The sequence below is a fragment of the Molothrus aeneus genome, chromosome 5 (genome assembly GCF_037042795.1).
Source record: "Molothrus aeneus isolate 106 chromosome 5, BPBGC_Maene_1.0, whole genome shotgun sequence".
In the NCBI taxonomy this organism is placed as follows: domain Eukaryota; kingdom Metazoa; phylum Chordata; class Aves; order Passeriformes; family Icteridae; genus Molothrus; species Molothrus aeneus.
This window is the reverse complement of record NC_089650.1, coordinates 20,384,812-20,410,108: the sequence shown is the minus strand read 5'-3', so window position 1 is coordinate 20,410,108 and position 25,297 is coordinate 20,384,812. Positions and strand designations below refer to the sequence as shown.

Genomic DNA, 25,297 nt, shown 5'->3' with positions numbered 1-25,297 from the left:
TTTTTGTTCTGTATTTAATTCTTTGCACAGATGATTTTGGTAACATATGGAAAATGTTTCAGCTGTTCATGTAGATATGACACAAGTACTTTTAACAAGATAAATAGCTGTAACTTGGAATAGATACATTACTCTGTACTGCTCTTCTAAAGTAACATGAGAACAGAAGGACCAAAAAGAAGTTAAAAACCTATACAAACAAAACACAAGTCTCGTTTCACAGCACTTAAGTCCTTTTACATGAACAATTCAAATACAAACCCTTTCATAAAACAGAGTCCTCCTGAAGATGTCACGGGGTTTAAAAAGGACAACTACAGAACATGATCTACTCAAGAAAATCCAATCATTAATGAATTTGTGTTTTTTTCTCATTAAGCAATATCACCCTTTTTGATTCATCATTAAGGGAGACATGTGAAACATGCAAAGGGATACTTCTCAAATGGTCCTAAATCAGACTTTCAGTTTAGAAAATCCTGGCTCTAACCTTTGAGTCTAAAGACAGTCTTGAAACATAAGGACAGAATACTTCATCATCACCTTCCCAGTGTTCCAAATCTTTTACATAAACAACATTTAAGGTGCTAAATGTTTCTCCTCCCACTTAAGGAAAAGCAAACTGAAAAACTTATTTAGAAAAATGTTTTGCTTACACATTTTGCCACTTTCTACTGTACAAAGCAGCACAAACCTCACTTCTTTTCTGCTCATACTGGTTAGGCTAAAGAATCCATTAAAGATTACAGTGAACATAAAAGGTATTTGTCCTCACTTTGCTACAGCAACCTATTGTACACTACATACGCTACACATCACTTCTAAACTGTAATCAAGATTACATCCCAACTATAATCAGCCAAAGGCTGCCAAGTGGTTAAGTTTTCCAAAGTCCTTTGTGCTTTGTTCCACCCTGTATTTTCACTGTGACTGAAGCATATACACACACATTTATGTACATATACGTGTGTAGATACAATATACGTATGTAACAAAACATCCTCAAAATTATTTCTACTTTTTCTCTTCAAGACTGTCAATACTCTACACCACATCATTTATGGAAACTACCAAACTGAGGTTGTTGGGAGTACTGTGTTTTGACTGACTGATGGCATCTTCTGGACAGCCAGCATCACAGTAAGAGTTATGGTGATACCTGGAGCAGCAAGGAATTAAAACATAGTGAGTTGAGAATACCAGCTGCTTTTTACACTCCACATCAAAGTTTAACCACTCAAGAGATTAGTTTTGCAAAGTTGGAAATAAATTACGACTTAAAAAAAACCACAAACAAACAAGCATTTATTTCAGGGCATTTGCAAAGTGACAAAGTCTTCAGAATACAGAGGACCAGAGTTTTCTAAGGACAGGTGAAGAGTGGATGTTATATTAGACCAAAGACATGAAGCATTTTTCTCCATCTTAAGCAAAACGTTGTGATGAGTGAGAAGCCTGCTTCTCAACAGCTCAACTTTAAACCTGAAAGCTATAAATAACTCCTTTACTGCTGATAATCCCAAGAGAATCCTCCTGTCAGATTATTCATACCACTAAAGTCAACTCAAGATCGAAGGTTTCCTTTTGAACCCCCAGTAACACTCCTCAAGTTCCATACTGCAGTATGTTTATCAAACCCAGCAGCAGTAACTAAATTAAAACTGATAAGGTGGTAAGCAGCCTTGTGCAGAGGAAAGGGGGAACGGTGCTTATTCACTGACAGCAGCAATTACAAGAGCTAAAGACAACATTACTGAAAATCATTCACATGCAGGACAGGATTGGAAGATACTGTACCTTTTAAACTACCTAGTTCTCAATCTTCCTGGATTTAATTAGAAGAGTATGGAAGTTGCCTAGGTTAAAACTATCCTTTTGCTTTGTTTGCTTTTCCAAGAAGAGCTGTGTTGTTAAGGAATTCACACCAGAATGGCAATACCAGTGCTAAGTCCTCTAGCAGCCATGGAGGCAGACAGGCATCTCCAGCTGCAGAGAGAGGCTCTGGGTCCCGGCACTGCATCCTGTAACACAGCCTCGGGCAGAAGATTATGGCCAGGCTGAGCCAGGACACGGCCAGGAGGAAGGCCAGAGGATTGTGATGGAGAATGAAGCTTAAGTCACAATCTGCTTTTTCTGCTTTTTAAACTTCACTCTTTTATAGCTTACACCCTGAAATTTTCCAAAATAATGTTCCATATTTATCTCACTTCTAATGATTAATAACAGAGAGGTTCTCTTATACAAGGACATTTTGACTTCTCACTAACATGATTATACATGCAGAGAAGTCCAAGATCTCAGCACTATTATTGTCAAAGAAAACAAATGCTGAGCTGTTAAGCAAATAATTCTAAACTATAATTGCAAACACCAACTTTGAACATAACCAGCTGCCAAATAGAACTTCATCAATATTTATAGCGTGACATCAGTCTGAATTGTACTGTTCAGCTATTTCGGCACCTAAGAAAGGAACAGGAAGCTAATTTTCAAAAATCTGTTTTATATTCAACAAAGCTTTTTCTTCAAAGAAATGAGGCAACACACTCATTCTTATGGCTAATTTATAAATTTAAAAACACAATACAAATTAATACCTATACAATGCTAGTCCTCAACACTGCAATCTTTGCTGAACGTGTTTAGTTAGTACTACTGAATTTGGAACTACTAGCAAGAAGAGCTTCAGACTCGCTCAACTATGTGTGAGGTCAGGGCCCTAAATGTTCAGTCTTTTGGCACAAAAAGAGTTCTTCAACTTTCGCATCTTATTTCCTCTGAAACTGCCATTTAAAAAAAAAAAGTAACCCAGTTTACTCTTGCAACCAAAACCATAAAAGTCTGCCTTTAGGCTACCTACTTGAACTACATGACAACTGATTTTCACTGTCAAGCTCTCACACCACATTTAAAAACCCATCTCTTGAAAGTTGCTCCTAGTTTGGAATGTTCTTCACTTACATGTTACTTTTTGTTCATCCTTTATTAAATTTGAAATGCAGTAACACAAAACCTCAATTATTTTTTGTCCAAACTTCCAAAGACTAAAGTTACTTTCAGTTTATTTACATACCCAGCTGTGGCAGGGGTGAGATAAGCTGATATGCAGTATCCATACACAAGGCAGCACCAGTTTATCTAGTTACCTTCAAATGGTGAAAGCAACATGATCCAGCATTGGTTAAGTACAGGGTTAGGGCTGGAGAGGGAAGGGACTAGTTATGTCACTGTATTTTTGCCCTCAGGCCACCACAATGTAACACTGTCGGGAGCATTTTCCTTTGCTTATTAGACAATGTTAAAAAGTATTTGATACAATGGGACTTCTGTTTTCTCCACAGTCTAATTCAGTTTACAATCAACAGGAAGCTTCTCTCAATATGAAGCTCTTTTCCACAATACATAAATTGCCAGGGACAGGGAAGAGAAAGCTGGACTTTGAATATGAAAGAACGAGAGCAGTTAACTTCCAACAAATGAAAGTATTATCAGCCAGTTTTGGTTGTGCGTCTGAGTACTCTAAAAATTAAAAGGGCCAAGCAAAGAAAATTATGGGCAGCTAATCTACAACAACTATGGAGTTTAAAAAATGTGAGAAAAAGCCTAGCTTTGCAATAAAATACATCTTCCCCCTTTCAAGTACCATTTATCAAAGTGAGTGCCATCAGAAACATAGGCAACTTCCCCTAAGCATTTATTAAATATAACAGAAACACCGAACACCAACTAAAATCTACGCCTGTTCTTCAGGCTGCCACCACACCAGCTGCAGAAAGTAGACGAGCAGATCCTGAAGCACCCAAACATTTATCTAAGCAAAACGCACAGCTATAATAATAAAATCTCCATTTTGGCTTTACTATTGCACCTTGCCTTGAAGGGATAAGAACAACATGAGCTGAGCCTGTAGGAAATCATTAAAAAAAAGACACTTATTATGAGGGGCAGGGAAATACTATAGTATTATAGGGAATAGTAAAGACAAGATCCATTTTAAATGTGAGAATCCATTTCAAATGTGAGAAAATGTTAAGTATTGATTTGTTTTTGCAGTGTCAATGAAAAATGGTATGAATCTTAATGAACAGTCACAAATAAGCACTGTGGCTTGACTCTCATTTTTGTTCTCTTCAAAAGAAGACTCATCTGCATTTTAATTTGTCAGAATAGGCATCTGATACAACACAACTCAAACCTGATAATGCAGAATCTTGGCCATTTGACAAACAAAAAATACCAAAAATTTAATTTTAAATAAATTTTTCTCAGAATCCAAATACATATGGAAGGATAAGAATTTAAATTACAATGGTTGTAACAGTAAAATATCCTGCATAGACACACACTGGTGCCAAAGCACTCTTTTTTTAGCTCCTTACTTGAAGCAGTTAAGTGGAACTTAAAAAAACAAACAAAACCTCCAAAATAAAACCCCCAAACATCCTTATCAGAATAAACACATTCCCAACACAGAGTGAAACTGCTATATTTACAGCAATATAAGAATGCTATTATAATAACACTATTACATCTAGGAAAAATCTCAATACATAAAAATCCCAGAGAGGGTCACAAGGAAAGATACTAAACCCCATAAAAGTAGATGAAAATGCTTAAAAGCAACTATTTAGAGCAATATGTATTATGGCCTTTTCTCTTAAAGGAATTTTGGGCTGCTTTAGATCAAGGATGGATCATAATTCGTTCTGAAGTATATTTTGATCTTTGTAAGAAGCTGGTGTGAGGGGACACATTCTCTTCCTCTATCTCAGAGGCAAATTTTTAAATCAAAATATTATCCTAACAGTTTTCCCCAAGTTCCTCATCATTCCTCATGCTAGCTGCACCCTCTAATACTATTAACTTACTGTTTCTCAAGTCCCAGTGTGCAAGCAACAGAAACCTCAGAGGTTTGAAATAATGTTTCACTATAACAGTCAAGTAAGTGAGTGTATAGGCGATTTAATCTTCTACAAAATCTAACTTCTGGAAAAGCTTTTAAATCACAAAGTTACTGTACTGTTGTAGAAAAAGCAGAATATACTGTCAGCTGTAATAAGAAAATGTACTCTGTGTACATCTTCTCCAGAAAGAGACATCAGATTATTTCTAAGGATCCCCAAATGTGCCAGGAGAGAGCTAAAAGGTCCTCAAATGTCCAGGAAAGAACCTTTAAACATGGGTTAAAACCCAGCTCTCTTCAGCTCCTAAAACACAGAAGTTCCTAACTCAAAGTCACCAGGGCTGAGTAATTTGTATCTCTTGGCTGTAAGAAGCAGTGAGATGAGAGGACCTACTCCCATTATCATTGGTGGATCACCCTAAGGCCAAAATAGATTTATCCATAGTAGACTGGCAAGTCCTTGAAGAGTTCCTTCTCTTTCCCAGAGGTGGGTTTCCTATCTTTCCTACCACTCATGTGGTACTGTTGTGAGACTTGTGCAGAGAAGTCACAGGGCCAGGGAATTTGGTAATGAGATTGCCACAGAGCAGCCCAGCAGTTCCTTAGCTCTGACCATGTGGAGACCTATCAGACCAGTCCTAAAACAAGAAGGGTAGCAAAAACCTTTCCAAACATTCAGCTTCTGGATTTAAAATCATACATTTAATTTAATTAGTGAAATTCTCTCACAAAGTCTGCTTTTGCCACATGAAGAACACATAAGAGAACTGCAGGTACAACCAGTGCTTGTGGTAAGAAAACAGGAGGGACTCAAGTAGGAAAAAAACCCCTGCAACCCTAGGATACAAGAGGATCAGAGGAACAGGAAGAAGCATTTCCAACAAGCAAAACAGAGGCTAGAATCTGAAAAATCTTCAAACTTACCAGAAGAAAGCCAACGCTATTTGTAAAAACTACCTTCTTTGTAGACTACCACCAAATCAAAGGGCATAAATTTCTCCTGTTACGGAACAGACTTTACTAACGAAAAACCCAACACACTACTGAAAAATTCTGCCAGGTTGTTTTTCTTTATAGCACTTTTTATGACACTGTCAAGAGTCATGATAAAAGTATAGAAATTAAATGCAAGTAAAAACATCAATGACTTTTACTTCATTACTCATTTAGATGGATTAGAGGACTTCCCCTCATACAAGCAACATGATATCGTTGTATCGTCTTTTGACTAATCCTCTGTCAGGCTATCTAAAATTATCAACTCTTTGTTTTGCAACTTTGCTTCTTATCCTTTCATCTGCTAATTAGCTTTCCAGCCTCCCAAATTCTCTCTAACATGGTCAAAATATACCAACTTCCAGGTTATTTTTTACACATTTATTATGACCTGTATCCTGTAGTACGCAGCACAAGTGCTGCCTTATGATACCTCCCATTTCTCCTGACGAGGAGGATGTTACTCCACAGACTTAAAAGCTAAACTGGCTAAGAGCTGCTTTCAGGTCCATTTTACTTTTTTAAGTAGATATTTTAAAAAATTTAAACAGTGTTAAGTCTCAGACAGAACATTAACTTGCTTCCCAGATTTTCTCACAGAGGAACTATTGAGTTTTTTCTGATCCACAGACATTAAATCAGGAAATACATGCACCATATCCAATTTCAGAACTACTAAAGCTGGCAGGGCCCAGAAACGCAATCCGTACTGACTAGCTGAAACTGGAAAAGGTCATCTCCATAGCTCACTACATGGTAAACATGGAGAACATCCAAACTCCAACCACAACCCTCACGCTGATGAAAACTTAAAAACCTCAGAACATTCCCCTACAACATGATGCAAACCATAATAAGTGTAAAAACACCCTCTCCCTCTAACCGCTATAAGAAGGCAAAGGGAAAAAACAAATTTAACATACTCACTGCCTACTGCTCTAAAGGAGAAAAAATAAGTGACACCAACGCCTTCCAGCAAAGCATATTTACTTCCCTGAAGAAATAAAAAATAATGAGTAGAAGTGCAACACAAAGAAGGCATGAGCAGAAGAGAAATGTAAGGAAGCATAAGAGTTTTATTATCCGCTGAAAGGGCCAGGGAACAGCAGTCAGAATATCCTGATTACTCTCACCCCGGTCACCTCGGTCACCTCGCAAGCTGAAATACCAGCAGGCAACTACTTGTCTGACAGTGACAGCTGGCCCAAGTACCAAAAAGTGCCCCTATTTTTATTAGCAGAGAGTAGCCAAAAGTTTTGTTTGGATTCACAAGAAATTAACATGAATTCTTCAGTCCATATTCCACACTCTGTTTGCTATCAAGAACAAGCAACCTTACTATATATGTTTTATCTGAAAATGGAGGAAGACAGTAAATGCTAAGCTGAGGAAGATTGTTAGCAAGAATACATGTATTTTTCTACCACAACTGGTCAAACCATTAGAAATGCATGTTACTGTCTGCTCAACATCTCTGTGCTAGGTTCTTGCAATTAGAACTGACGACTGACATTCCCTTGCTATTCTTTCCCTAAGACAGTGAAACATTTCATTATTAAACTTTCTGAAAATGGAAGAAACAGACCATTAAAAGCAAATCCATTTTATAAGCAGAGGTGACAGAAAACTCTTCGTTTTAAAGAAAACCAGTGGTACATATGCGCTAGTATCAGGTACTTCCCTCCTTTATCTATGTGTTAAACACGCTTAATTTATCGTGTGAAAATAAACAACACCAGTTCTTCACAAAAACTCATCTACTGACCCAAACTACACACAGGTTAAAGCTTGAGTGAAGAAGAACAACTAAAGATAAAGAACTGAATAACTGTAAAATGCTAGGTATGCTGTAAGTAGAAGTATTGCAGAATTTGTGAATCTGACAGCAGCACTATGAGCAATGACTGAGGAAAGCCATTGCAAAGAAACTGGAAAATGACTGTTAGTTTTTATTACTGCACAAGGCAGACAATATTTATGTATAAAGATTTCCAAGAAAATAAACACAATAATGGCAGTAAGTGACTAGAACAGACTGCATCCAAGCATTTTGCAGAAAATGGAAATAGAGTAACCAAACCATTAAGGAGACTATTAATAAACTCATTCAAGTCAATAACTAAGCTTCTTAGACTTATTCTATGATCTCCAGTCCTACTGCTTAATTGTAAATCCAATCTCTTCTGTGAGCAGAAGTACACCAGCTTCACTTGAGGGGAAAAAAAAAACCTCAAAAACCCCAGAGAACAAACCCCATTTGAACATATTTTCAAATTACTATTTTAATAGCAGTTCTTCAATTCTTTCCAGCATTCTGGCTGCAGCTATTCTGTTCTAGATGCAGCTATCTCTACATATGATTTTTATTATGCATTATTCTGCAAAAAATTAATTTCTAATCTCTTAGTTACTATGATAGGAGGCAGATCTAAGGTAAAATACACTACCTCAGAGCTACACAAAATTCTCTCCTCCTCTGAAGTCATCCTCCAACATCAAGTTTTAATGATGAAATAAGCATCACCAAGCAAAGCTACGACATACACTCAAACTAAATGCTTTATTGGACTATTCTATCATGCAAACACTGGCAGATTAAGCTTTGTCAAGACTTCTATGTCCAAATGTTTGAACTTATTATTGAAATGAAAGTGTAGATCTCTAGCTAAATTTGCAGACATACAGAAACTGGAATAATGCATTAATTCAAAAGTCTGCCTAATCAAGAGACACTGACTGGATTATCATTGCATTTTTACCAGGACTTCCATATTACAGGATTCAGGTGATTCCCTGTAAGCATCCCAATAACATTTTGCCCATCAGCACACACGCAGTATAGCAAAACAAGATAAATGTCTAGTGATGACCTCACCTACCCTCTACTAAGACACACGTGCCTGTACCTTACTGCCCCAAAACCTCACAGCAGAAAATCTAATACACAGCTAACACCTCTCTGGGCTTCCTTCCCCCATGTCCAGCCTCAACTTTTTGCAGGGTGATTTCTTCACTGGGGAATTGTCTAGTTACATCTGCAACTCAGTAAAACTCAGGTGAAAAGTCACCCCTGCAAAGCACTCCCCCGAGATACATCTACCCAGCAGACCCTGCATGATCCAGAGCTCATGTAGAAAAACTGGAGCTTATCTTTTAGCTCGGGGCCTTGGGTAATGCAGCAGATGAGAGCATTCACTCACATCTCAACAGAGCTCAAATGCTCAGCGCATTCCAAGGAATCTGCACCCTTAGAGAGTCACCGCAGGAAAGGAGGGCATTGCTGAGCAACTTTACTGTGGACAAGCTAACTACAAAGCTGCTTGAACTTGTGCACATATTTAATAACCCTATGAATCAAAGTTATCACCTCTGCAACACTTGTAGCAGGAACTCATTTCCAAAATCCATTCATATGGATGGCGATATTACTGGAAAACACTAGGTAAAACAGACCTTTCAAATACAACCCCCAAAGACCTACCTACCTACCTATCTTGCAGAAAAAGTCACAGTTTTGGTAGAGGTTGTAAACTTGACAACGTTTGTAGATGTCAACGACAACATCATACCTTTTGTAGAGGTTGTAAACTGAACGCCAGCAAGTCATGATTTAAAAATAGTAATTAATGGATTGTAAAAACGTTAACTTTACAAAGAGGTATTTTAACAAATGTTCATAAGGTTAGTGAAACGTTACCATGGAAAAACAAGCACTGTTTACATCAGTAAGCATCTCTACTTTAGCTAGGAAAACACTTTGTTGAGTCTTCGGTTTATTCAACAAGCCTCAGCTGTATGCTGTAGTAGATCCTCCTACATGCACTTTCACGAAGCAGATCTGAGCTTGCAAGATACCACGCTGCAAGCAGCGCTTATCCACAGCCAGCGAAGCGTCTCCAGAAACAAACATTCCCTCATCTTGCTACAAACAGCTGGGGAAACTTTTTTCCCCCCCTAGGACACACCTGTGAACACGGTCACTCTTCCCACCCACCCATCGTATATACACACACATTTTCACCAGCATCACGTACCGCGGTTTGCAGCGGTACCAACGCAACCTCGGCTCTGTCCCCACACTACAGCACTTTTTTTCCCCATCCACACAAGGACTCCTCGGAGTGTTTCCGCCGCCGTACCTCCTGCCCGGCCTGGGTGATCCGGCGGGCGGGCGGCCGGCTCTCCCCCGGGGCCCTGTGTGGAGCGGGAGGGGGCGGTGGGGGGCACCGGGGCGCAGCCGCGGCGCACGGCGACCGCACGTGAGGCGAGGAGGGGGCAGCGCTCGCTCGGCTGTGCCCCGGGACAGGCGCTCGGCGGGATCGGGGCGGGCGCAGCGGCCGCTCCGCCGCCGCCGGGGCAGCGCCCTTGAGCCGCCGCCGCTCGGGGCCCCTCCCGCCGGCCCGGCCCCCCCGTCCCTCCCCCGCCCCGCGGCACCGCGGCCCGGCGCCAGAGGCCCCTCAGAGGCGGCGCGAGGGTCCGCAGGGCGGGAAGGGCTGCCAGGGAGTCCCGCGGCGGGAGCCGGGATGGGGAATAAGTGGGGGGCCCGTCCCGCACTCACCGCCGAGGCGCCGCCGCGGTGCGCTGAGCCCCCGTTCTTCTCAGTGCCGGGGGCGGCTCCGCCCGCCCGGGAAACACGAACCCCAGGAAGCAAAAGGCGAAGAAGCTGCGAAAAGCGTACCCCCCCCCCGCTCCGCCGGCGCCGCCAAAAAAACACCACCGGGGGGGGGAAAAAAAAAAACCAAAACCAAACTTTCCTCGCCGCCGTCTCTCCCTCCCCCGAGGAGCACGAACCCAAACACACCGGGACACGCCCCCGCACCGCCCCTCGCACCGCCCATTGGACGGCGCCCCGCCGACCCCCACGCTGATTGGTCATCCTGCCTGCTCGTCTTCTCCTTCCGCTCCCCTTTCCGCCCCTTCACGCTGCCCATTGGGAAGAGTCTCGGGGATCTCTCCGTCCATTAGCCAGAACGCACGTCAATCACGGAGGAGCACCGCCTCTTGGCGCTTTTGATTGGGTTCTCCCGTCACTACACGCCCGCCGATTGGCTGCATTTGCTGGCTGTCACCGGTTAGCGTTGCCCCCCCTTCACATCCCTCACTGGCTCCCGCCCCTTCTTCCTCTGCCAGTTAGGTGCGAGATTTGCCCCTTAAATGGGGTACTCTCGCGCCCGCTTCTACTTGTCCCGCCCTTCCGCCCTACGGATTGGGCTGTGGGTCGCACCCTCCGACTCCATTAGAGAACGAATGTGCCTGTTACACCGTAACAACGCGGAGACCCGCCCACCGAGCCGCGCTCCTCGGCGCCCCCTGGGACCCTCTTCAGCCGAGGCGAGGTTACGTCGGTTTGTGCACTCATGTGCCGGCCGCATGGGCGGGGCGCCGTGACGGGCACAGGCGATAGGGATTATGGCCGCGGCTGTAGCCGCTCAGCGGCGCCGCGACACGGCACCAACGCCACACTGCCCGCCGCCCCCAGCGACATCTCCGCTTCGCCCCTCCCCTCCGCGTGCACGCACGACAGCTATTGGGCAGGAGAGGTGTCAGTCATGCAGCTCGCGAAGCTCATTGGTCGTTGTCTGACGCCTGCGCAGCCAACCGGCGACCGCCCCCTGATGTCACCCTCCGGATGACACAGCAACCGTGGGCTGGGGGGGTGGGGAAAGGCAGGGCCGTGCCTTTGATTGGTTGGTTCACTGTCAATCTCCCTGGAGGGAGGACGGTGGGCGGGGTGATGGCCCGTGCCCGCCGCTCCCCACGTGGCTCGGGCAGCTGCGCATGTGACAGGGGCCCGCGACCGGGAAAACTTGTGGAAAAGGAATTTGCCGTGACCGCGGCGTCATTGCTCAATGCAATCGTTACAAATACACGCTAATCTTCATTATTCTTGCAGTGGGCCCAGCCAGAAACTGCGGGGTGGGGGTGGTGGGTGCGAGGCTGAGGCAGGAGCGGGCGCGGAGACGCTTCCCTGGGAGGTGGCGTGAAGGCCGCGATGAGCAGCCATGTTAGCCCCGGGCTGCAGAGCGGGCGGGCGGCAGCGCTGCGGGAGCGCAGGACGGCAAAGACAAAACGGGAGGTGCATCAGCAGGAAGTAGCGGGTGCATGGCGCCAGGGATTAGCAGGGCGCAAGAGCAGGGCCAGAGGAGCATTGAGACAGCACTCAGGGGAGTGCATGGATAACAGAAGCCTGTGGAGGATAAACTGGGGCCAGAGGTTCTCCTTGTACCGAATTTCTGTGCTCGATCTCATTCTCCAGCATATTTGAGGACTGCTGTTCCATTGATTAGTGTCGCTTCCTGACCTCGCCCAGAGCTGCCAGCCAGTGCAATGTTTCCATTTGATCTCCTCGGGAGAATCCTGTTACAGCCTGACCAGCAGAGCCCTGGAGCAGCTGAACACAGAACTCGAGGGATGCGATGTGCCTGTCACGTTAGTAAACGGGTCTGGGGGGGTTTGGTGAAAACGTGCTCTTCTTCTGCCCTTCACAGGTTAGTCACCAGCAGGAGGGACAGCTGCCAGCACAGCAAAGCCACCTGTGCTAGTGGCACAGACAGCAGACAAGATCCCTGCAAACTCAGGCTACACAAGTCAGTAAAGAGCATTGAATCCTTTGATGGCTTCTCCATTCAGTAATGGTAATTGATTTTTACATTGATTGGTGGGGAAAGAGCCCCATTAATATAAATAAGATTTCATACTGGATATGCACATACTTGTTACTGTGGTGCTGTAAGGAATACAAAAGGCTCTGTATAAATCAATATGAATTAGTAATATAACTTTTGGATGCACTTTGCCTCTCCTCCTCATTGTTTATTCAATGTGTGGGAACGGTCTGTATCCTGTCTATCCACATGAAATTTGCATGTTGTAAGCAGAAATCACTAATACACCAAGAGTACAGGTTGCACACTTTGGGAGAGAAAGATCTGTCCAAGATGCTGACCTTATCTTTGCCATAAGTGAAAAACCAATAAAATAATTTCCCTCTTTAAATTCTCTTTCCCCTTATTGGTCTTCTTTTGTGAGTGTTTCTTCCCACATTTTGCTCAAGGTTTTGGTGTGCATATAGGAGCAAAAGATACCACTCTCCATTGTCCCTGTTTCACACTGCAAAACAAATTTGAGCTGTAGAAACCAAGCAGATTTTGTTGGTTTGTCTGAAGTTATAATGGATGACTCAGGAGTTCCCACCCAGGTTCACCTGTGGATTTGGAAGGAATCACAGCTCCCAGACAGGTTCTGGCTGTCATAAAGCCCAAATGCTTAGGAACAAAATAGTTCTTCCTGTTTTTTCATACCTCCCCACTACCAATCCTATCCAAAAACGGGACCAAGTTGGACAGTGACAGTGCATTTTTTCATCCACTGGGTGTCAGTATTACACTACCACTGTGCTGCCTTCCCAGGTGCTGGGAAAGGTTGGATATCTTTGGGGTGAAATTCTTTCCTTTTTGGTAGAGAAGCGATGAGAAAAACCATTATAGCTTCGGGGAGTGGTCTCACTGCAATATGAGTGTCCACTTTTGCTACTGCAGAAACAGGCTGGGACCCTGCCTGTAGACATCCCAAATATCAAACTTCACACAGACTGCAGCCAGACAGACTTCAGAGTTGGGGTCAATCCACAGCCTTTTCACTCTTAGGTTATGAAAATACATAATCTCTTCTTTTTTAAAATTAAGTTTATTTATTATAAATACTGCATCTGACAGGGAGACAATCTAGAAAAAGCCTGCATGAAGGTACTTCTCTAAACAAACAAAGAGTGCTGCCAGCTTAGGACAGTTCTAGATGCAGGAATGAGAGAGGACAAGAATTTAGAAACAGCTTTGATATTTGGAATTTGTAATCAGGGTTTTTGACACTGGTTTATTATTTCCAAAAGTTCCATGACATGATTTTTTATAGGCTTGCTAGGTTTTTAAATCAATGTACCCAAATGAACTCTGGATAGTCAGTCACCAAAAACTACTGATATTATTAGAAAACACCTTTGCTAACCCTGCCCTTTTTTCTGCTTTGGATGCCCTAAGCAGCAGCTGTCTTGTGGGAAAGGACCCAACTACTTACCTGCATGGTGATTAAGAGAAAGGTTACTTTTTGGAAAGCCATAGTCAGCTATGTGCTGATGCTCTTTATGGTGTTCTATGTTTAAATGTTTTCATGTGAAATGTAACATTTAACATGTGATGTAATGCTGTACTTTATCTGTGTCTAAAATGCAGGCAGCACTGAAAAAGAAGATTGCCATTGTTTAAAAGATGATTCATAGAAAAAGTAATAAAAGAATTGATGTTCTTTTGTTTTATATAAACACAGGCTGATTAGATTATTTTCTTACTTACATCTTTCCCCTGGAAGCTGCTTTTTAATCCATCCTTTTCTTAGAAGACTTCAGGGAAGTTTCAGCAGGCATATGGCATCAATCTACGAGGGGAATAAAACATAAATATTTACAAATATTTTGATCCTGTTTAAATACCTATTATCCTTATTTAAAAATATTTATCCTAATAATTGCTTTCAGCAGAGATACCTGCTAAAGATTCAGCATTTCCTATTTCCTTCAATTGAGTGGTGAGAAGTTTTCTCAGCCATTCTTGTGCATTCTTCATGGAACTTTTCAGGGAACAAGCAAGAGAGAGGAAGTAATACTTCATATGCCTGGGAGCTGTAAAGATCAGGATAGAAAAAAGGAATTTGTGTTTAAAATAGAGAAGAGCAGATTTCTACGCGATTATTTTTTCCTTTCTAAGCCACCCATAACAGCAAAGAAGAAACAGAAAAGAGCAATTTAAGTAAAAAGAAAGTAATGAATACTAGAATTAAGTTAAACAGCAAGAGGAAATTAGGGAGATGTCAGATGTAATTTTCAAATTTGTATGTTAGTCACGTGATTAGTGCTAACGTTCCTGCTTTACAAAAAAACTGTAAAAATATCTTTAATGACTGTAAGTGCTCAGGACCTGAGCTTTAAGTCCCAGTCAGACACCTCCACATCTCCAACTGTTCTTAATATAGTAGGCTTATTTTGACATTACCTATTTTTATGTGTCATACCCAGGAAAGACATGCAGCTGCAGTAGAAACAAGAGCAGTTTATGCATGATGTGGGCAAAGTGCTTAGCAGAAGTTTCAATTTGTTTTGCTGTCATGCTTGCATTATATTGTCGGAAGGAAAAGGGAGAAAGAATTTTGTCAGCCCACAGCTAAAGGGGAAAAATTGTTAATATGATGGCAGTGGTTTTAAATAGAGAATAATTCATGATACAACTTAGTTTTGTTTTTCCTGGAGGCAAAATTAAAACAATGCTTCATTAACATTATTTGAAGCTATTTTAAATACAGCTATTTTCAGCAAAACAATGCTAACATGTGGAGGTTTTTTAATGAAAAAAACAGACAATTAGGAAAATGTTTTGAAAAATATTGTAATCTTTTATGCAGTCTCTTTTTGCCTTTTGTTTCCCCCACTATTTTCAGTCCTGACAGTGAACCAGCATGTGTATAGGAGTTATCAGCTAGTAGTTATGCTGAGGCTAGAAGTAGTGCAGCTCTTCAGACAAGATTTTAATTAACTTTTAACATTCCCATTCCACCAACTTGGTTTGAGCTATGATACTCAACATCAGTAGCAGCCTGTGCAAAACTGTTTTGAGCAGGCTTTAAATTCGGCCCCCTTTAGCTGAATTTAAAAGGAAAATGAAGTATTGATAGGTAAAAGCAATTATAACATCAGCTGTGTACCCATTTATGTCACCCAGCTCCATCCCAACAGAAAAATCAGGTTTTGAAGAAAAAAGAGGGCTGGGGGGCACATTCCTGCTAGTTTCTTCCCTATGCTACAGGACATATATATATGCCCTTGCTCTTGCAAAAGGAAAATACCACACAGGTATGATCAATACTGATGCTGGGGAAAGCTCCCGCCTGTCCTTCTATACCAAACTCTTATTAGCACAGCAAGACCACAGGATTATTTTTTGTTTCTTAGATTATTATAATTATTATTTTCTGGGAGTTGTATCTGTGTAATGATTTAAGATGGCAGCTTTCCAAGGCTTTGCTGTGGTTCTAAATTAATTGAGTATGCTGTTTAATTTTTTAACTCGAGCTTTTTCCTCATATTCAAAAGGGCTCCCGTTGTCCTTTATTATTAATGAGATCAAAGCAAGCAGAATGGCTGCCATTTCTCCTTAGTCTGGGAGTGAAACCATCCCTAGCAGAAAAGCACAGTGCTGTCTGCACTTGTCAGCAGCACTGAAAGCAACACCAACAGCAAAGCGTCTGCCTTCCTTTGGTCTGCTGAGCTGGACACAGACAGTGAGCCGCAATAATGCTCTACCAGAAAAGCAGATGAGGAAACAAGGATGGCACCTGCAGAGCAGGGGACAGACTGAAAAGTTACTGTGGGGTGGGGCAATGGACTGTGCAGAATGCAGGGTAGAAAACCTGAGGAGGAAAAGTAAAGTTTCCTTTTCTAATATGTGGAAAATTGTGCCTCCTCCAGGCAGCCCAGGCAAAAACCAAACAACAACAACAAACCCCCCCCCCAAAAAAAACAAACAAACAATCCCCCACCAAAAAACCCCCTTCCAAACCACAAAAGTTACTATCAGTTTCAATTAGGAATTCAAAGATACAGTATAACTATTTGTACTGTCACACACTTTGGAACGTGGTTATATTATTCCCGCTTCATGGCTTCCTTCCCAAAGTTTCCAAAACTGGTGTTTCATGGGGAAGCATCCAGTTAGATTTTTATAAAAACCAAAACAGCAAAAAACTCACCAGAAATTCCATGCATGTCTGAGTTTTAACTGGACAGCTCACTGACTCTTGCAAAGGAGCCAGAGTCCAGGGCGGCAGGACCTGAGGACAGAAAGCGAGAAAAATTCTGGAAGGGAGCATCATCAGTAAGACAGAGGAAAAAATCTGCTGAAAGACATCATAAAATTGAGATTGCTAGAAAAATGTGGTTACAGAATGAAGGTGATGGTGGAAAAAAATGTGGGGATCTTATGTGGCAGGGAGTGGGAAGCTCTTTGGGAGGTTTCTTGGATCGTGGACCAGCATTGCGTGCAGAAGGGCGTGTTCTGTCCTCTCCAGAGCTGCGCTCTCTCCTCGCCCCATCAGCTGCAGGGTGACCCTGGCCAAGACCCTGCAGAGAGAGGTGTGTGGGGAGGCAGAAGGGAGATGATGACAGCAGCAGGCTGTGAGTGCCAGGAGGAAGAGCTGTGAAGCCAAATGGCCCAGGGTCACCCTGTGTGAGGTGGTGTGAACCCTAAGGAAGGCGGCAGGAGCTGTTCCCATGATTTTGCCTCCAGCAGCTTGGGAACAAAGAGCAGCCACGCTGGGTGAGCCAAGCTCTTTTTTCTTTACTACTCAAAGCTGATTACCTGCAAACCCCATGACTCACTCACCATCCCAGCTCTGCTTCTGCAACAGTTAGCAGCAAAGTCAACTCAGGTTTGTGAGTATGGCTTTCTGTGTCACCTCCTTAAGGGAAATCTGCCAGCAGCTTCCTTGTGGCTGTTATGGGATCAGTTCCTGGGAGTTCAAGGTGGGGCTGTGTGGGCAAAGCCCTCAGGACCACGCCTGGGAACAATTACTGGACCTCCTGGTACTGGGAGATGATATTTTTGGACACACTGATAAATTGTGTGCAGGCACCACTGGACAAAAAAGACGCGTTTGCTCAGGAGCTACAACACTATTTGGTCTGCAGTCCTATTTTCTTTTTGCATGAGGAAGGAAAGGTGATCAAAATTGCAGTGGATTTCATCAAGCACAAATGGCCCTTCTAAAAACACCAGGTTCTCTCTTCCTCACTTCAGATAAACCCAGGGCTTTTCTCCTAGTCTTGCCCTAAAGAGACTTTTGGATTGGTAGAAGAAAGTCAACATTATATTGAGGCTAGTTTTCTTTTTTTTCCTGAAAGAGAGTAAAATGTTCTTTTATGACTGCAGTTCTGGATTCAAAGACCTTGCTAAAAAGAAAGTGTGTTCCCTCTCAAGGGCCCTCAGCAGCTCAGTTCTAGTCTGTTTTCTTCCTCTGCTTAGACCACACCTAATTTCTGCTGTTGGATTGCTTATTGTCACTGAGGATCTCACAGAGCCTAATCCAGGCCTGGTATCTGTGGTAACCTGTGGTCCCTCTTCCACGGGGTAGTGCTAATGCTCAAAGAGCAAGGTAAATATGCATTTAAGCTTCTTTTCCAAGATATTCCAGACCAGAGAGGTGTTCAAGAAGACAGGGAGACTATGTTTATTGAGGGAGCCCAACTCCTCCAGAAGACTTTCTGTTGCAGCAATTGCTTTTGCAGTAATATTCAATGCAAACACCCTACAGCATTTCCAAGAGTGTCCTCATGTTAACAACATTGCTGTGCATGGGTGAATTCCCAATTACTTATACCAAGCACTACTTATGTGGAAGATTTTGAAACAAGATGGAACCTGCCTGGAACAACACCCTCATTTTGGCTCCAGGGTGCAGCATCTGTAGCTGGCGCCTGTGCTTGTCTGTCTCCCTCTTTGTTCTTGTGAGTCTGTCTCCTTGGATGCAAAGAGGAAGCTGGGTTGTCAGTAACTCCAGTTTAAATCCAGAGTAACCCCACTGGGTGCAGGGAAATTAATTTGCAGAAGCATAACTTTAGCTCTGTGGCTGAATCAACATCTTTAAAAGTGGTGTAGAAATTGGTGAGAAACCAGTAGAGGTAGTCCCAACTTTTCCTTCCAGAAAACTTTGATTTGTTGAAATGCTGCAGTCATAAATACAGAACAAAGGAAGTGAATATATTACAGTGTCCTCATTGTAAAAGGGCAATGGCAGGTGCTTTGACAAACTAGGAGACAGGTCATTATTTCAGTGCAATGTCCGTCAGAACACCCGACTACTGTAGCTCTCCAAAAAGTTATTTTTTAACTTCCTTCCTATGAGATTTGTTAGACTTTGAAGGAGAACATAAAATGAGTGGTAGCACAATTTACCAAGTCCTAGAAAAGTTATATTGGTGAATTGCCTTGCATTGTACTGAGGCAATGGACTAGATGACCTAGTGACCTTTCCCATTTCTAATGTCTATGATTATTGCTGTTATACCTCAGGACACTAAACAGAGACATTTTCTTCCTTTCAGTGGCAAAATGTCACTAATGGCCGTGCTAAATCAGAGCAATTGATCCTTCTGCAGATGTGTTGTGCACTTAGCAAGGCAGCTATAGATGATCACTCTTTGTTTAGATTTGCTGTTTTCTGTTTCTGTAGTGCAAGTGCTCAGTACAAGGGGACTGTCAGCCAAGGGAAAGATTTTCTGGTAGGAGATTAAGGATAACGAAGGAAATGGTTGCATGACCTATAAAGAGAGGATCATAAATATTGCAACAATAAAACCAATAGCTCCTTCAAAGTTTAAATAGCTTTTCTTTTCAAACACTTGAAATAAGTGCCCTTTTCCTAAGGTTGTCTAGCACCTACATGTTAAGGTTTCACACAGTTTCACCAAATATATTGTAACTTCTCAGGGAACTAGCTTTTTCTTTTAAATAATCTTTCTTTGTGGAAGCACCCCTTCAAAAAAAGTTTCATCCCAGGTACCTTTCCACTATTAGTGAAATTTCAGAAAAGCCAGAGCATAAAATAATAAAATAGCCCCTGCTGTGTTTCTTAACCACAACACCCACCAAGCAATGCAAGCAGGGACAAATAGGGTTCTGCCCTTTATAACCTAGCAGCAGCACTTACCTTTTTATGCATTCTTGGGGGAACCTCAGACACAAGGGTCTGCCTCTATAAACCCTCAGCTAGAACATTTATACTCCTCACAATCCCAAATGTGTAAAAACCCCAGACCTGTGCTGCTGCAACCCTGCTGTCATAGACAACTGACATTCCTATTCCACACATGCTGGTGGTGTGAAAGACATAGCCTTTGTTTCTAATGCTTGGTGTAGGATCCAGCTCTGGAGTAAGCAGACTGCTCTCCTGTGTGCTCAGTCTTTTTTCCCCCCATTCTCCATGCTGCCATGGGTCTGTTGCCAGCTCAGGAGAAACAGAACCCAAAGCGTTCCAGCAGCTAGATCTCACAGACATGTTCCTGTTCCTTTGTTACCCCATGTTCTCACGTACCTTTAGCTCATATATCTTACCCCTTGGGCACTTTTAAACGTAAGTATCACAGTAGCATCTTGATATTAGTGCTGCATCCTGCAATCAATTGGCTGTTGGTCTCATTGCAGAGAGCTAGAAAAAGCTCCATTGCATCCTTGCTGGAAAAGCCACTCCAGTCTGGGAAATCAAATAGCTGAAGAAACATGGGTGTTCATTCAACACACAGCAGGCATGGGCCAAATCCATCCCCAAGCCCATGCAAAATGCTCATCAGTCCACAGCCCACTGGTGTAACATACTTTTCTTTCTTACACATTGGAAATTTGCAACTCGGAAGCTCTTTTGCTTTAAATAAAGCAAAAAGACAAAGGCCCCCCCTGAATAGAGTCAATACTCACAAATAGAAATATCCTTAACCTGACCTCCCTGATTCTTCCCTGTGCTACTGGATGTAAATGCACTGAAATCAGCTCTCATTTTTTATGTTCTAGGTTTCAAGCTCTCTGTAATAGCCACAATCATCATTACGCAAATGTTGTATTTTGCCTCTGTGCTTTCTGCACAAATTCTTTTGGTTGTGTTTTCCTGGTTATGTGCAATTTCACATGTCCAGTGAAATTTCAGCCTCTATAAAAAAATTGTCCAGTGTTTATAAAATGATTCCTTTCAGCACTCTCTGTCATCTAGAAGTTGTTGCTTTCTACCCAAGGCAGGCAGGAGGGCTGTTTTATGCCTACAGTTCTCCTACCAGTGACATTTCTAATGTTTTAGAAAAAGAAAATAAAACCTGACAAGTCAGATGAAAGGCTAAAGTTGATATTACAGACAGATAGGCTGGAAAGGTAGAAAGGAGTAGAATTAGAAACATCTCTAAAACTCAAGACATGAACACATTATGTGATGAGTTTAGGATAGAGCAGCTATTGTGCCCCTAAGTTCTTGTGCAGACACTTCCACCTACTCTCTTACTTCCTTATCTTGCTGAAATTTGCCCACATTTGGATGCTGAGTGCTGTATGTCATGCTGTGGTTTTCTGTAACCAAAACTCCCCAAGCACACGTGCCCAGACTTGCAAGAAGGATGAGAAATACGTGTTGTGCAAAGAATTAGGAAAACCTGTCCCAGCCTTGCTAGCGGCATAAAGGCTTTACCATTTCATCTACATCCATAGGTTTCTCTTCCATGTTGGTCCTACAGTCACTGACTCTACTTTTCCTAAGCCTTGCTCATTAATGAGGATTACCAAATTTACATTTCTTCAGCAGGCTAAGGACAGGGGACATAAGTTCTAGAGACACAAAGGGGTCATTCAATCCTGGAGTGCTCCCTGGTTTTGCCAGAGAACAGACAAAAGTGTCAAGAAACAAGAGTGTAAAAGTAGCAGAGAAATGAGGGGAAGGCCAGTCTTATCTTTCTTCCTTGGAGAACCTCCCTAAAACAGAAAAAGAAAAGGCAGAAAGTCATGGTGGTTCTATTGCTATAAAGAAAGAAGCCAGGATCTGCACAGCTCTGAGATACCCTGGTAAACAAGCTTGGATTTGACAGACTCCTCTTAAACAGTACAAATTCAATTGCTACATGGATTTAAAACACTGAAAGATGAAGATTTTGTTTACTGCAAATACTTTTTTATGTACCCTAATGCCCAAAAGTAAAATAGAGGCTGGATTTATTCTGAGACATGGTCAGGAATTTTAAAATGGGTGTTTGTACACACAAACAAAAGGAGCATGGGAAACAAGAGATTGTGAGTTACTTAAATGTCAAGGATTACATTGTACCAGGTAAAACTGAAATGTAGCACAGGGACTCAGTTTCATAAATTAAATGTCATTGCTGATGGGTACAAATTATATAAAAAAGATGGAAAGGAAAACCGAGGTGGCACTTTGTCAGATGCATTTACAGCTGCAGCAAGACACATTTCAGCTGCAAAGTAATTTAAAACAAAACAAAACAAAACCTAACAAAACAATAACAACAAAAAACCTCAAACAACTAAAGTGGACATCTGCTGCAGCCTACTCCAGCAGCAAGAAAGCAGGAATGAATTAGTCTCTCTTAAGGTACTCAAAGCCACAAAACACTGAACTCATGAGGAATTTAGCTGCCCACATTTCTTTTAACAAATACCACCAAACACTCACCAAAGAAGTTCACGAGTTACACAGAAACCTACTCTAATCCAGACAGTACAGGTTCTTGACAAATAAACAACGAAAATGCCCCCAATCCAGGAACTGTAGCAGAGAAATTAAAAGGACACCATGAACACAGTATCTAAATGTAACACAGTATAGAGTTTATTTGTTTGACTTAGAAAAGGTCTCCCACATAATTAACTGGACACATATACATTAAATATACAAACTTATACCAAAAGAAACACAGAAGGCACACATTCAGCCAAGTGGCTCTTTCTGAACCACTCACCATTGCAGGCCAGAATGACAGAGCCATGAGCCCCAGCTTCGTTACTTTCTGTCCAAAACCAGGACCACAGCTGTAGGCCCCATGGTGCTCCACACAGACCAGCCAAAGAGGGAAAGAGATCCAGAGGACAGGCGTCCTCTTGGGATTGTGCATGGTCAGGGTAGAGATGCCAAAGAGAGCTAATCTGGCTCTTTTGAGTAGCAACAGAACCATTCCCATCTTTCCCACCCCCTTGGGAGGTTGGTGACTTGATTACAAGAGGGGACATCTTGGGCAAGCACCAAATGACAGCTTATCTGAATACTGCTGTACCTTCAACCTCTGCTGGCAGACTTCCAACACAATTCCTAAGCACTGCTCTTTGCCCCTGTGACCCCCAGCACCACCAACCACATTTTATCTGGAGAGCAAGAGAGGTTCATTTTACAGGTCACAGCCCCAGGTTTCCAGCACTCATCAAGAACCACGATCAGCAAAAACTAGTCAAAATAAATGTGGTCACCTCACACAGACTCACTTCTGTTGCCATAGGAGCAGGTAAATAGCTCAACTTCAGCAGATTTTATCTTCAGGGAAAAACTAGTTCCACCAGAGCCTGAAACCTCCACTCTGGATCAACAAGGCTGTGTGCATCCTCAGTCATGCTGAGTTTAAGGAGCAGATTTATATAATGCAAAAAAGCAAGTCTGTTCTCTCAAATTAAGTAATTAAGCAGTGTGTGATAAGCCTAAGGAATTCTACTAGACCCTGGAGTCAACGCATGAGACTGATTTCCATGGAAAGAATCTGAAAACAAGTGAACTTTACCTTTCAGGAACTGGTGTGGCAACCAAGAAGACAAGCAGATGAGAGACTTTCTTTGGAAAGGATATCCTGTTAGTTGACAGGTTAAAAAAAAGAGCTCTGACATCCACCATAGGGAAGAGAAAGTAAAGCACACTAATGCGTAAGCGCAGAAGGAAAGGAAGGACAAGTGAAATCAGCCTCCTGGACTATTTGTGAAGTCACCCAGGATGAAGCAACAAGGAGATAAAGGACTTCCTGGAAAACCTGACCATATATATCAACATGGTGCTAATTAGTTAATTAACCTATTGCACAATTAAAAAAATAAATATTTTAAAAGCCTGGGAGGAAAAGGAAGCACCAGATGACACTGCTCTTTTCAGAACAAAAAGCCTAATAAACATCAGCCTAATAAATTTATGTCTGATCTTTGCTAACAAGTGAAATAAATACAAGGAGAGAAAAAAAGTCTCCCAAACATCTTCAGAGTGGTAACCAAAGTATGGCAAAATCATGCCACTTTCAAGAATCCTGCAAACACAGTGAGTAGCTTTAGGCACATGAGCTACACACATGAAGCCAACAGGATAACTCAGCTATCACATCACTTCTACATGCAAGTGGTGGTGTCATTTCTAACACCTCTTTTTTTTCCCATTACCAGGAACAATTTTATGAAACACTGCTCATAATATGAGCTGACAGACCTAGCTGTAAAGCTACAGCTCATTCCCAGAAGGCTATATAGAATATATTATATAGACTAGCAAGCATTTAACCCATGGAGGATGAGTGTGTTTAACAGAGGGCACAATACCTTTGGTACTTTACCATCTCAAGACATTCTGCAGGGTAAATAGAGTAAAATGGCCCTGTTCGCCATTCAAATTAAATATACTTCAAGGAAAGGTAATTAATCAATCAGTGAATCAATCAATTGCATTTTACCATCAGCTACAGACAGCTGTTGGAGTGTAACAACCTCTACTGCATCCCAGCACCTGAAAGAGTCTTTCAATCAGCTGCTTCTGGGCTGGGAGTGCATCAATTGCCTTTGCTGTGAATTTGTTGTGCAGCTAAAAACCCAGATGGTTTCTCTAAACAAAAAGCAAGAAAACTAAACCTGTGTTTTTCTGATGTTTAAATATTTTTTGGCAAGTAGGCATGTTAGTTTTCGGGTCTCTTCTAATAGCTAGGATGTAATTTTTTTAGGTATCACAAGAGGATTTACTTATGACAGCAGGATATGTAATTTAAATAGCAAGAAAGCAGAGTGAAATGTCAATCTGCCCACTGTAGAGACAAAAACAATCTGTTTATCCACTCTGTTAGTGAGCAGAAGTGGAAAAATGATAGTGAACAAGAGGACAGAAATGCCAGTCAGATCCCATAGTAGCTAGGAGGTAGTCATCAAGGAAACCATTAAAACAGCCTGACAACAGTTCTTTTTTTGTACATGCATTGAATCTAGGGCTTGGTACCACAGAACACTTTAGAGGCCAAAAGTAAAAAAGGACTTTTAGAAAAGGACAAGTACATTCATTAAGACCAGGTCCACAAGGAACTGCCAGAAAGCTGAGGAAGTCCACAGACTGCTAGAATGGTGTCAGATATATATAAGCCTTGTATTTTATGCTTCTGTGATCACCTGTTACAGGCTATTCTCAAAGGCAGAACAGCAGATCAGATGGCCTTTGGTCTGATTGCACACAATACTTCTTATGGATCAAAGCTCTCAATTTTAGAATGATTTAAATTCTGGAAAGGTCAACTTAAAAAAAAAAGGGTATTTGAAAAGCTTGAAAAGCTTGCATGCCTCCTCTGCTTCCTCTTTCAACCCTCAAAGATGTGCTCCTTAATCATTCAGTTTCCATGAAAGGTAGAAGTATTGCTGCATTAGCAATAACGAGGATTTGACCACAGCCCCTAAAGTCTGTGTTATTGCTTCCTGCCCAGGCCCCTTATCAGGCATTTCTCCTGACCCAGTCCCAAGTGTATGTTAAACATTGCCCTATATTCCATTTTTCCTCTTTGCCACATTCTTGCTAAATCACTTTGTTCAA

General features: G+C 42.1%; 1 protein-coding gene across 1 annotated transcript in view; it reads right to left on the bottom strand.

Annotated features, from left to right (window-relative positions):
* TNRC6B (trinucleotide repeat containing adaptor 6B) overlaps nt 1–10,559 on the bottom strand; it is a 119,469-nt gene extending 108,910 nt beyond the window's left edge. Inside the window, exon 1 of the mRNA XM_066550235.1 lies at nt 10,458–10,559. The gene's annotated coding sequence lies outside the window, so the exon portion shown is untranslated. The remainder of the gene's footprint in view (nt 1–10,457) is intronic.
* Nucleotides 10,560–25,297: the final 14,738 nt, after the last annotated feature.